Raw genomic sequence first — 10,543 nt, forward strand, 5'->3', positions numbered from 1 at the left:
CTCCACTCCCTCCAGAATTCCAATTATTCTGACATTGGAACGCTTCATGGTGTCACTTATTTCTCTGATTGTATTTTTATGGATTCTGAGTTGTTTTTCCCTGGCCTCCTCTTTTCCCTTTTTATCTATTAAATTGTCTTTCAGGTCACTAATTTGTTCTTCTGCCTCACTTACCCTAGCTGATAGATTATCTAGATTAGATTGGATCTCATTGATAGCATTTTTAAGTTCTGCCAATTCAGCTTTCATTTCTGCCCTCAGAGACTCTATGTTTCCATAAATTGATTTCTCCATTCTAGCCATTGTCTTCACAATTGCTAGCCTGAATTCCATCTCCGACATCTTGGTTATATCTGCATCCATTTGTAAATCTGCAGCATAACTCATAATCTCTGAGTCTTTTCTATTTTGGGGGTTCCTTCTCCTAGTCATTCTGTTGATGGGTGTTTGAGGGAATTTAGAGAGTCCAAATTATTGACCAGAACCCAAGCAAGATGCACCTGTTTTCTTGGGACCTTATGGTTGCTGGCCTCTTGTTTTCCCAGCCTGTCTTCTTGGGGAGGGGCCTGCGGCGCTGTTACTCAGGCAACTCTGTTTGGGCGGAGTTGCCCTGCCCCCCTGTGGTGGGGGATGGGCTCAGTGGGAATCAGTTTTGGGGGCTTTTGTTCTCTGGTGGCTTTCCCTAGGGCTTTCTGCATCTCTTTCAAGAGTCAGAGCAGAAAAGACCACTTCCAACCCTCTGCCTCAGAGCAGAGAGACCGCAGTCTGTTCTTCAGTGAGCTCTCCAGGCCACACTGTCTCCATTTCTGTCTGTGCTGCTATAAACTGCAGCGTCCTGGGTTGTGCGCCCCTCCACAGCGCCCACAGTCCTGCCTCCAGGTGGGAGCACGTCTCTGCCCTTTGTGTTTCTAAAACCGCCAGCTGTTCCCAGTTCACATGCATGACCCCACCGCTCTAGGTTTCTGCCCCAGGGGCTGCCCCAAACTCCTTACCCTGCCACTACTGGTCTGCTAGTCTGTACCCTGTCCCCAGCACACAAGGCTGTCACTCACCAGTGGTGTAGGATCCCCACGGCCAGGCTCCCTCCTGCTGCCGTTTATCCTCCAATATCTGCCCATGGAATCAGGTCTCCCCACTTCATACCTCAAAACCAACTTCCTGTGATATTCTGTTTGTAGAGATCCAGATCTTCTTACATCTCAGGCTGGTTTTGTGCATGCTCAGAGTCGTCTGGTAGATGTCCAGCTCAATTTTGGGGACCAGTTGAAATAGGGTCCCCTACTCCTCTGCCATCTTTCCTTATCCCCAATCTGATATTGTGATTTAAATTAGTCCTCAGCTTCAATTAAAAAGCAATGTTTGCAGCCATATTTCTGACACTTCTTTTTTTTTTTTATTCTTATGTTAATCCCCATACATTACATCATTAGTTTTAGATGAAGTGTTCCATGATTCATTGTTTGTGCATAATACCCAGTGCTCCATGCAGAATGTGCCCTCCTCAATACCCACCACCAGGCTAACCCATCCTCCCACCCCCCCTCCCCTCTAGAACCCTGTTTGTTTTTCAGAGTCCATCGTCTCTCATGGTTCGTTCTGACACTTCTTTTATTCAGAAAATAAAAACTTAATTGTTTATGAAAGTACTACATTGAAAGAAAAGATTTGAAATTCCATATTAATAGTTAATCTAAAATATAATCAGAATGACTACACATCAAACTTTTATAATATAGGCAATCTATTCCTTATATCTGACTAGCCTTGGATATATTTACATACTCTAAAATATTCTGAAATTTTTGCCAGAGGCTTGAAATAAAATGGATTAGGTGGTCTCCAAAGAAAATAAGATTCTAATAACTGAGAGTATTCAACCATAAGCCTGTGACTGCTGTAGGGAAGATACTTCATGGACAGCCCAAATGTTAACCATTTTGTTGGTCTTAGCTATTTTTAAGTTTAAGCCATTAAATTTTGAATTTCTTGATCCCTACTTCCATGGCCCATATGTAAAATTTAACTGGCATTTGAGTTGACATTGCCAATCTTGTAAAGATTCATTCAAAGGCGTTCAAATCTAACTTAGATAAAATTTATAAAGGCACAAAGAAAATCTTAAATTACATGTTCTGATGATAAATTCACTGGAAGACAGTAAAATTTACCAAAAAAATATGTGAGAAAACATTAGGTTTATTTTTTTTTTCCAGTTAGGCTTAAAATACGCATAACTTTTCCTATTTTGAATTTTGATTATCTGTGCTTATATATCCAGCTAGTCATTTAAACTGTATTTATTGAAACTATTGTATATACAATACACTTTCTGAGTTCTGTATATATTTTAAAAATAAACAGGTTACATACCTTCCTCAAAACATTCTTCCTCTATATAAAGGAAGGTTTAATAAATATAGCTCAAGAACATATTCACTAGTAAGGCCTCATATAATTTCTAGGATGGAGTAAGCAGCTTTATTTTGTGCTTCAAAATAGCTTACTCATAGTTCTGTGATAAATTTATTGTATTATAAGGAATTATTTCTTTGTTTTACCAACTAACCTATTTATTTCTAGAGGAGAGGGGATCTATTTTTTTTTATTCCAATTATCTAGAACTAATGACAAAATATAGCAGGATCTAAATAAATATTCATTTCTTTTTATTTTCAGACTGATCTTTTGTATTAATCATGTTCAGGCAGAAAAAAAGGTATCATATTTAAACTGGATAATGTCTAAGGTGCTTAATCATGGGACAATTTACAAAGCTGTGGGTAGACATAAGGAACCTAATAAGGGTTAGTGCAGCACCTCGGGACTGGCAACAACAGAGTTGTTGTACCCCTCACTACCCAACCCCCCCAAAATAACTCTGTGGTGAGATTTGCATCATAGGAGTTGTGAACTAAAAACCAGAGAAATAATATCTTTATGTGCCTACAACTCTCAGTTTCTCCCCAATTCCTTGCATTTGTTGTATCCAAATGAAAGCCAGAAAGCAAGTCTGTTAGGTCAACATTTTGAGGAAAAGAGCAAAATGAACAATGGTAAAATGTGAATATATATAGACATTAGAAAATACCCATCACAATAATATGGTAAATATGCTATGTAAATGTCAAGATAACCCAAGATTATTAGCAAAAGAGGAAAGAAATACTAATACAAAGTTAAGGATATTAAGACATGACAACAAAAACAAAAACCTATAATGTTCTTTAAAAAACTATCACTATAAGCAATTATTTTTTCTTAATAAAAAAATCATGTTTGCTAGCTCTAAACCCTGAAAGGCTTAGAAGCCATGGCGACCTAGCATCAATGAAGACAAAACAATGATTTGAATGAACTTATTTAACAGAAAGAGGATAGTTTGAGCATCAAAAAAGAATCACACCTGCAGTTTCTAAGAATATATGAAAGCTCTATAAATCCAATGATTCATAATTGAGACACCGATTAGAAAATTAATAAATAAATGAAAAATTCAAATATTTATACTACCCTCCTTGGTAAATTGTGTTTCAGTTAAGTAATTATATTGGGAAAATGTTTTCTAGATAAAGGAATTGGACCTAAAAATGGATTTTTTATTATAATTTTGCAAACTATAGTGAGATAATTGATACATGCAATGATCAATGTGAACTAAAACTATTGGGAAATGGTTTTTGGGGAAATTTATTATAAATCAATCAGACTGAATATGATACTATTAATAGGACATATGGCAAATAACACTGTAGGACTTCTATTGTTATAAATAGAATGCAAACCCCCAACTTGTGGATTACTTGTCAAATAAAAGAAATCTAATCAAATAGCTACATCTAACTTCTTATTTCAAAGAAGTAAGAGGTTAGTGATGGAAAAAGTTAAGCAATTCTTTGAGGGAGTCAGTTACAGTTTGTAGGAAATTTTGACACCAAAGGCCATTTTTGCCAGGACATGGATGGCATGAAAAAAGGGAGAGATTAAATTGCTAAAATATTAGAATAACATAAGATCCATATCAACACAGTAAAATGTATGAGCTTTTTAATATTCTGATTATAACTGTGCAAATGACTGTATTTGATTTCATTTGAACATTCTATAATAAAAAGTGGGAAAAATTAAGAAAAATAAAACACTTAAAATGTGATGTAAAGATGAATTGTAACATATTTCAAGCAAGGAAATTGGGAGTTACTGCAATCACCTCAAAAAACAAAAGAGAGAGGTTGGGAAAAAAGGGAAGGGAGAGAAGAAAGAGAAGAAATAAAAAGAGGAGGAGAAACCTAGCAGAAAAAAACAGTGTGTACCATATAACCAAAGTTCAGAGTTTAGATATATCCTTGACATTAAGGCAAAGACTTAATTCATTCAAGGTGAAGTGAATTTACTAGATGAAATAACTTTTAGTGACTTTGGAGAAAAGAAGCTTGCTCTTTACTATAACTTTTCTTGCTTTTGGATTTTGGAGCAGATAAAGAAAAAAAAGTTTAATCTTTTTTTGTGAAACTGACCTTTGATATGTTTGGAGCCATTTTGTGTATTTCTCTTTAGGTTTTGGGGCTAATCCATAACTCCAAATATCTGTGGTGGTCAAAGTAAAGATTTTTACTTTATTATAAAATATTTTTTAGAAGTCTAAGAGTTGCAACATATCTTATCATGCCCCTTAAGAAACAGTTTGAACATTTTTGTATTAAGGAAGTGATCATAATCAGCCAATTTGCTGTAGCTTTTCTATTCCTACTCGATTTTGAAAATTTCTTTATACCACATTTAACTGAGGATCATTAACCTTCAAAGTGATTATTTCAATTCAGGTTTTGTTTGTCCTAACAATATTTAGAATAGTTGTTGTGATGACAGCATTTAAGAGCCTATGATTTTTAATAGGTAAATTATGAGCACATAAGATAAAAACTACCTACTATATAATCATTTTTTTCTTACATCTTGTTCTCTCAAAAATATAATTCCCCATTGGGGAAGGGAAGGAAAAATAAAATAAGATGAAAACAGAGAGGGAGTCAAACCATAAGAGACTCTTAAATATAGGAAACAAACTGAGAGTTGCTGGAGGGAGGGTAGGTGGGGGGATGGGGTTACTGGGTGATGGTTATTAAGGAAAGCACTTAATGTAATGAACACTGGGTGTTATATGCTACTGATGAATCACTAAATTTTACCCTTGAAACTAATAGTACAGTATATGTTAACTAAATTGAATTTAAATAAAAAATTATACATATATATATATATATATACATACATATGTATGTATGTATGTATGTATATAAGTTCGCTGTTTGGCATGTATCTCCTTTTTCTGAATATCCTCAAAATTAAAAGTGCCACCATCTCTAAGGACATTTTTTACTTTTAAATTTAATGCCAGTGTTACTGAACCTGGACTGGATGTCCCGATGGAAGAACCAAGCAGCCCTCAGAGATCTTGGAGGATAGGAGGTTTTTTTAATGCTGGTGGCTCAGAGGAGAGTGATCTCCAAAGGTCCGAGCTCTGAGCCAAAACAAAGGGGGTAATTTATACACTTCTACTTCCGCATACTGGGCACTCTTGGCACGTGCGCGAAGTGGGGCAGGGAGAGGAACCAGATTGGCACGTGCAGGAAGCAGAGCAGAGAGAAGAACCCGGAAGAGCCCTGGGGCAGGGGGGCTGGGACTCCCTTGCTGGCTCCATCAGCCATCTTAGGACACAGATTTTCCTTATCATCAGTACAGTTAATGTAGAGTGTTATATTAGTTTTGGGTGTACAATATAGTGATTCAACAATTCTACACATTGCTCAGTGCTCATCATAATAACTATACTCTTAATCCCTTTCACCTATTTCACCCATCCCCCCACCTACCTCCCCTCTGGTAACCATCAGTTTGTTTTCTATAAATAAGAGTCTGTTTCTTAGTCGGTATCTTTTTTTTTTTTTTTTGCTTTGTTGGTCTGTTTTCTTTCTTAAATTCCACATATGAGTGAAATCACATGGTATTTATCTTTCTCTGACTGACATTTCACTTAGCATTATACTCTTCCAGTTCCATTCATGTTGTTAAAAATGACAAGATTTCATTCTTTCATTCTTTTCTATGGCTGAGTAATATTCCACTGTATATAGATATACACCACATCTTCTTCTTCATCCATTCATCTATCGATGAGCACTCCGGTTGTTTCCATAACTTGGCTATTGTAAATAATGCTGCAATAAACAGAGGGGTGAAAAAGCCTATTTCAATTAGTATTTTTGTATCCTTTCAGTAAATACCCAGTAGTGAAATTACTGGATAGTATGGTAATTCTATTTTTAGCTTGTTGAGGAAACTCCATACCGTTTTCCACTGTGGAAAAGTTGGCATTCCTACCAATATTGCATGAAGATTCCTCCTTCTCCATATCCTCACCAACACGTGTTTCTTGTGTTTTTGATTTTAGTCATACTGACAGGTGTGAGGTAATATGGCATTGTAGTTTTTATTTGCATTTACCTGATGCTGAGTGATGTTGAACATCTTCACATGTGTCTGTGGCCATCTCAATGACTTCTTTGGAGAAATGTCTGCAGTGTCTTCTGCCCATTTTTAATTGGAATATTTGGGTGTTTTTGGTGTTGTGTTGTATAAATTATTTATATATTTTGGATACTAACCCTTTATCAGATATGTCATTAGCAAACGTCTTCCATTCAGGAGGTTGTCTGTTAGTTTTGTTGATAATTTGTGTATGGTGTAAGAAAGCTGCCCAGTTTCATTCTTTTACAGTAGAGGGCCAGTTTTCCCAACACCATTTGTTGAAGACACTTTTTCCAATTTAATATTCTTAGCTCCTAGTTGAAGATTATTTAACCATATAATATTGGGTTGATTTTTGGGCTCTGAATTCAGTTTTATTGATTTATGTGTCTATTTTTGTGCCAGTACAATACTGTTTTAATTACTACAATTTTGTAGTACATCTTGGATATCTGGGATTGTGATACCTCTAGTTTAGTTCTTCTCTCTCAAGATTGCTTTGACTATTTGGGGTCTTTTATGTTCCATACAAATTTTAGGATTATTTGTTCTATTTCTGTGAAAAATGTTGTTGGTATTTGGGTAGGGATTACATTAAACCTGTAGATTGAGTTGGGTTGAATATTAAACCTGTAGATTGGTTGAGTTGAATATTTAAACAATATTTGTTCTTCAAATCCATGATTTTGGAATGTCTTTCCATTTGTTTCTGTCATCTTCAATTTCTTTCACTAGTGTTCTGTAGTTTTCAGAGTAGAAGTCTTTCACCTCTTTGGTTAAGTTTATCTGTAGATATTTTATTATTTGTGATGATGTTGTAAATGGGATGATTTTCTTAATTTCTCTTTCTGCTGCTTCTTTATTAGTGTTTAGAAGTGCAACAGATTTCTGTATATTGATTTGTATCCTGCAATCTTACTGAATTCATTTATCAGTTGTAGTAGTCTTTTTGTTTGTTTGTTTGTTTGTTTGTTTGGTGGAGTCTTTAGGATTTTCTACATAGAGTATCATTTCATCTACAAATAGTGAACATTTTACTTCTTTCTTACCAATTTGGATGCCCTGTATTTCTTTTTGTTGTCTGACTGCTGTGACTAGGACGTCCAGTCCTATGATAAATAACAGTGGTAACAGTGCACATCCCTGTCTTGTTCCTGACCTTAGCAGAAAAACTATCAGTTTTTCACCACTGAATATGATATTTGATGTGGGTTTTTCATATATAGCCTTTCTTATAATGGGGTGTGTTCTTTCTAGACCTACTTTGTCGAGGGTTTGTCTCATGAATGTTGTACTTTGTCAAATGATGTTTTTGCACCTATTGAAAAAAATATGTTTTTTTATCCTTTCTCTTGTTTATGTGATATATTGTGTTGACTGATTTGTGAATATTGAACCACCCTGGAATAATTCATACTTAATCTCTGGAATAATTCACACTTAATCATGGTGAATGATTTTTTTGATGTATTGTTGGACTTGATTTGTTATTTTGTTGAGGATTTTTGCATTTATGTTTATCAGAGATATTGGTCTGTAGTTCTCTTTATTTGAAGTGTCTTTATCTGGTTTTAGTATGAAGGTAATGCTAGCCTCATAGAATGAGTTTGGAAGTTTTCCTTCTAATTTTTGGAGTAGTTTGAGGAAAATAGGTATTAACTCTTTTTTAAGTGATTGGTAGAATTTACCTGTGAAGTTATCTGGTCCTGGACTTTTGTTTGTTGGGAGTTTTTGATTACTGATTCAATTTCATTGCTAGTAATCAGTCTGTTCAAATTTTCTATTTCTTCCTGATTCAGCTTTAGGATGTTATGTGTTTCTAGGAATTTATTTCTTCTAGGTTGTCCAATTTGTTGGCATATAATTTTTCATAGTATTCTTTTATAATCCTTTGTATTTCTGTGGTGTCCATTATTATTTTTCTTCTTTTATTTGTGCTTTTGTTTATTTGAGCCTTCCCTCTTTGTTTGTTTGTTTGTTTGATGAGTCTTGCTAAAGATTTATCAATTTTGTTGATCTTTTCAAAGAACATGCTCCTGGTTTCATCAATCTGCTGTAGTGTTGTGGTGGTTGTTGTTTTAGTTTCAATTTCAGTTAATTCCACTCTAATCTTTATTATTTTCTTCCTTCTACTGGTTTTGTGTTTTCTTTGTTCTTTTTTTAGCTCCTTTAAATGTAAGGTTAGGTTGTTTATTTGAGATTTTTCTTGCTTCTTGAGGTAGGCCTGTGTTGCTATAAACTTTCCTCTTGGAACAGCTTTTGCTGCATTCCAAAGATTTTGGACCTTTGTTTTTTCATTTTCATTTGTCTCCATGGATTTTTGGTTTCTTCTTTGATTTCTTAATTGACCTATTCTCTGTTTAGTATCATGTTATTTAACCTCTATATATTGGTGGTCTTTCCAGATTTTTTTTTTCCCCCTTGGGTTGATTTCTAGCTTCGTCGCTTTGTGGTTGGAAAACATGCATGGTAAGACTTCAGTCATTTTGAATTTGTTGAAGCTTGTTTTGTGGCCTAATATGTGATCTGTTCTGGAGACTGTTCTATATGTAATTGAAAAGAATGTGTATTCTGCCATTTTAGGATGAAATTTTCTGAATATATCCATTAGTCCATCTGGTCCAATGTGTCATTCGAAGCCACTTATTGATTTTCTTTTTGGATGATTTATCTGATGATGTAGTGGGGTTTTAAAGTCCCCTACAATTCCTGTATTACTCTTGATTACTTTCCTGTATGGAATAACTTACTTTTATCTTTTATGTATTACTTACTTTACTTTAGTAGCATTGTGTATTTGGATGCTCCAATTTTTGGAGCATAAATATTTACAATCATTATATCTTTTTCTATGATTGTTCTCTTTGTGATAATATAGCATCCTTCTTCCTCTTCTATTATAGTCTGTTTTAAAGTCCATTTTATCCCCTAAATGTATTGTCACCTCAGCTTGCTTTTCACTTATATTTGCATGATAAATGCTTTTCTGTCCTTTCACTTTCAGTCTGCATGTGTCTTTAGGTCTGAAATGAGTCTCTTGTAGGCAGCATATAGATGAGTCTTTTTTTTTTTTTTCCCCATGCTGTAACCCTATGTCTTTTGAGGGAGCATTTAGTCCATTTATATTCAATGTAATTATTGATAGGTATGTACTTATTGCCATTTGTTATTTGTTTTATAGTTGTTTTCATAATTCTATTTTCTTTCTTCCCCTGTTTACTTCTCTCACAATAAGCTGGCTTTCTTTAATGATATACTTGGATTGCTTTCACTTTATTTTTTGCATATTTATTGCTGGTATTTGATTCATGGTTACCATTAGATTTATATATAATATCGTATGCATATAGGAGTCTATATGAAGTTGATGATCACTTATGCTTGAACCCATTCTTTACTCCTCTCTTCTCACCTTTTAGGTATATAGTATCATACTTTGCATCCTTTAACTTTGAGAATCCATTGACATTTTTATAATATAATATACACTTTTTTATAATATACATAAGTTTACTCCTTTTTTCCCTTGGAATTTTTCTACTTCTTATGATCTTTCCTTTCTACTCAAAGAGCCCCCTTTAACATTTCTTGGAGGGTTGGGATAGTGGTCATAAATCTTTTAATTTTTGTTTGTCTTGGAAACTCTTTATCTCCACTTCTATTCTGAATGACAGCCTTTCTGAATTGAGAATTCTTGACTGCAGCCTTGTTGTTGTTGTTGTTGTTGTTTCTTTCATTACTTCAAATATATCATGCCACACACTTCTGACCTGCAAAGTTTCTGCTACGAAATCAGCTGGCAGCCTGATGGGGTTTCCCTTGTAGGAAACTGTTTTCTTTTCTCTTGCTTCTTTTAAAATTCTCTTTTTATCACCATTTTTATTACTATGTGTCTTGGTGTGGACCTCCTTGGGTTGGTTTTCTTGGAGGCACTCTATGCCTCCTGGACCTAGATTTCCATTTCCTTTCCCAGATCTGGAAAGTTTTCAGATATTATTTCTCAAATAAATTTTCTGCT

The sequence above is a fragment of the Mirounga leonina genome, unplaced genomic scaffold (genome assembly GCF_011800145.1).
Source record: "Mirounga leonina isolate KUSES-001 unplaced genomic scaffold, KU_Mleo_1.0 Mir_153, whole genome shotgun sequence".
Lineage (NCBI taxonomy): Eukaryota > Metazoa > Chordata > Mammalia > Carnivora > Phocidae > Mirounga > Mirounga leonina.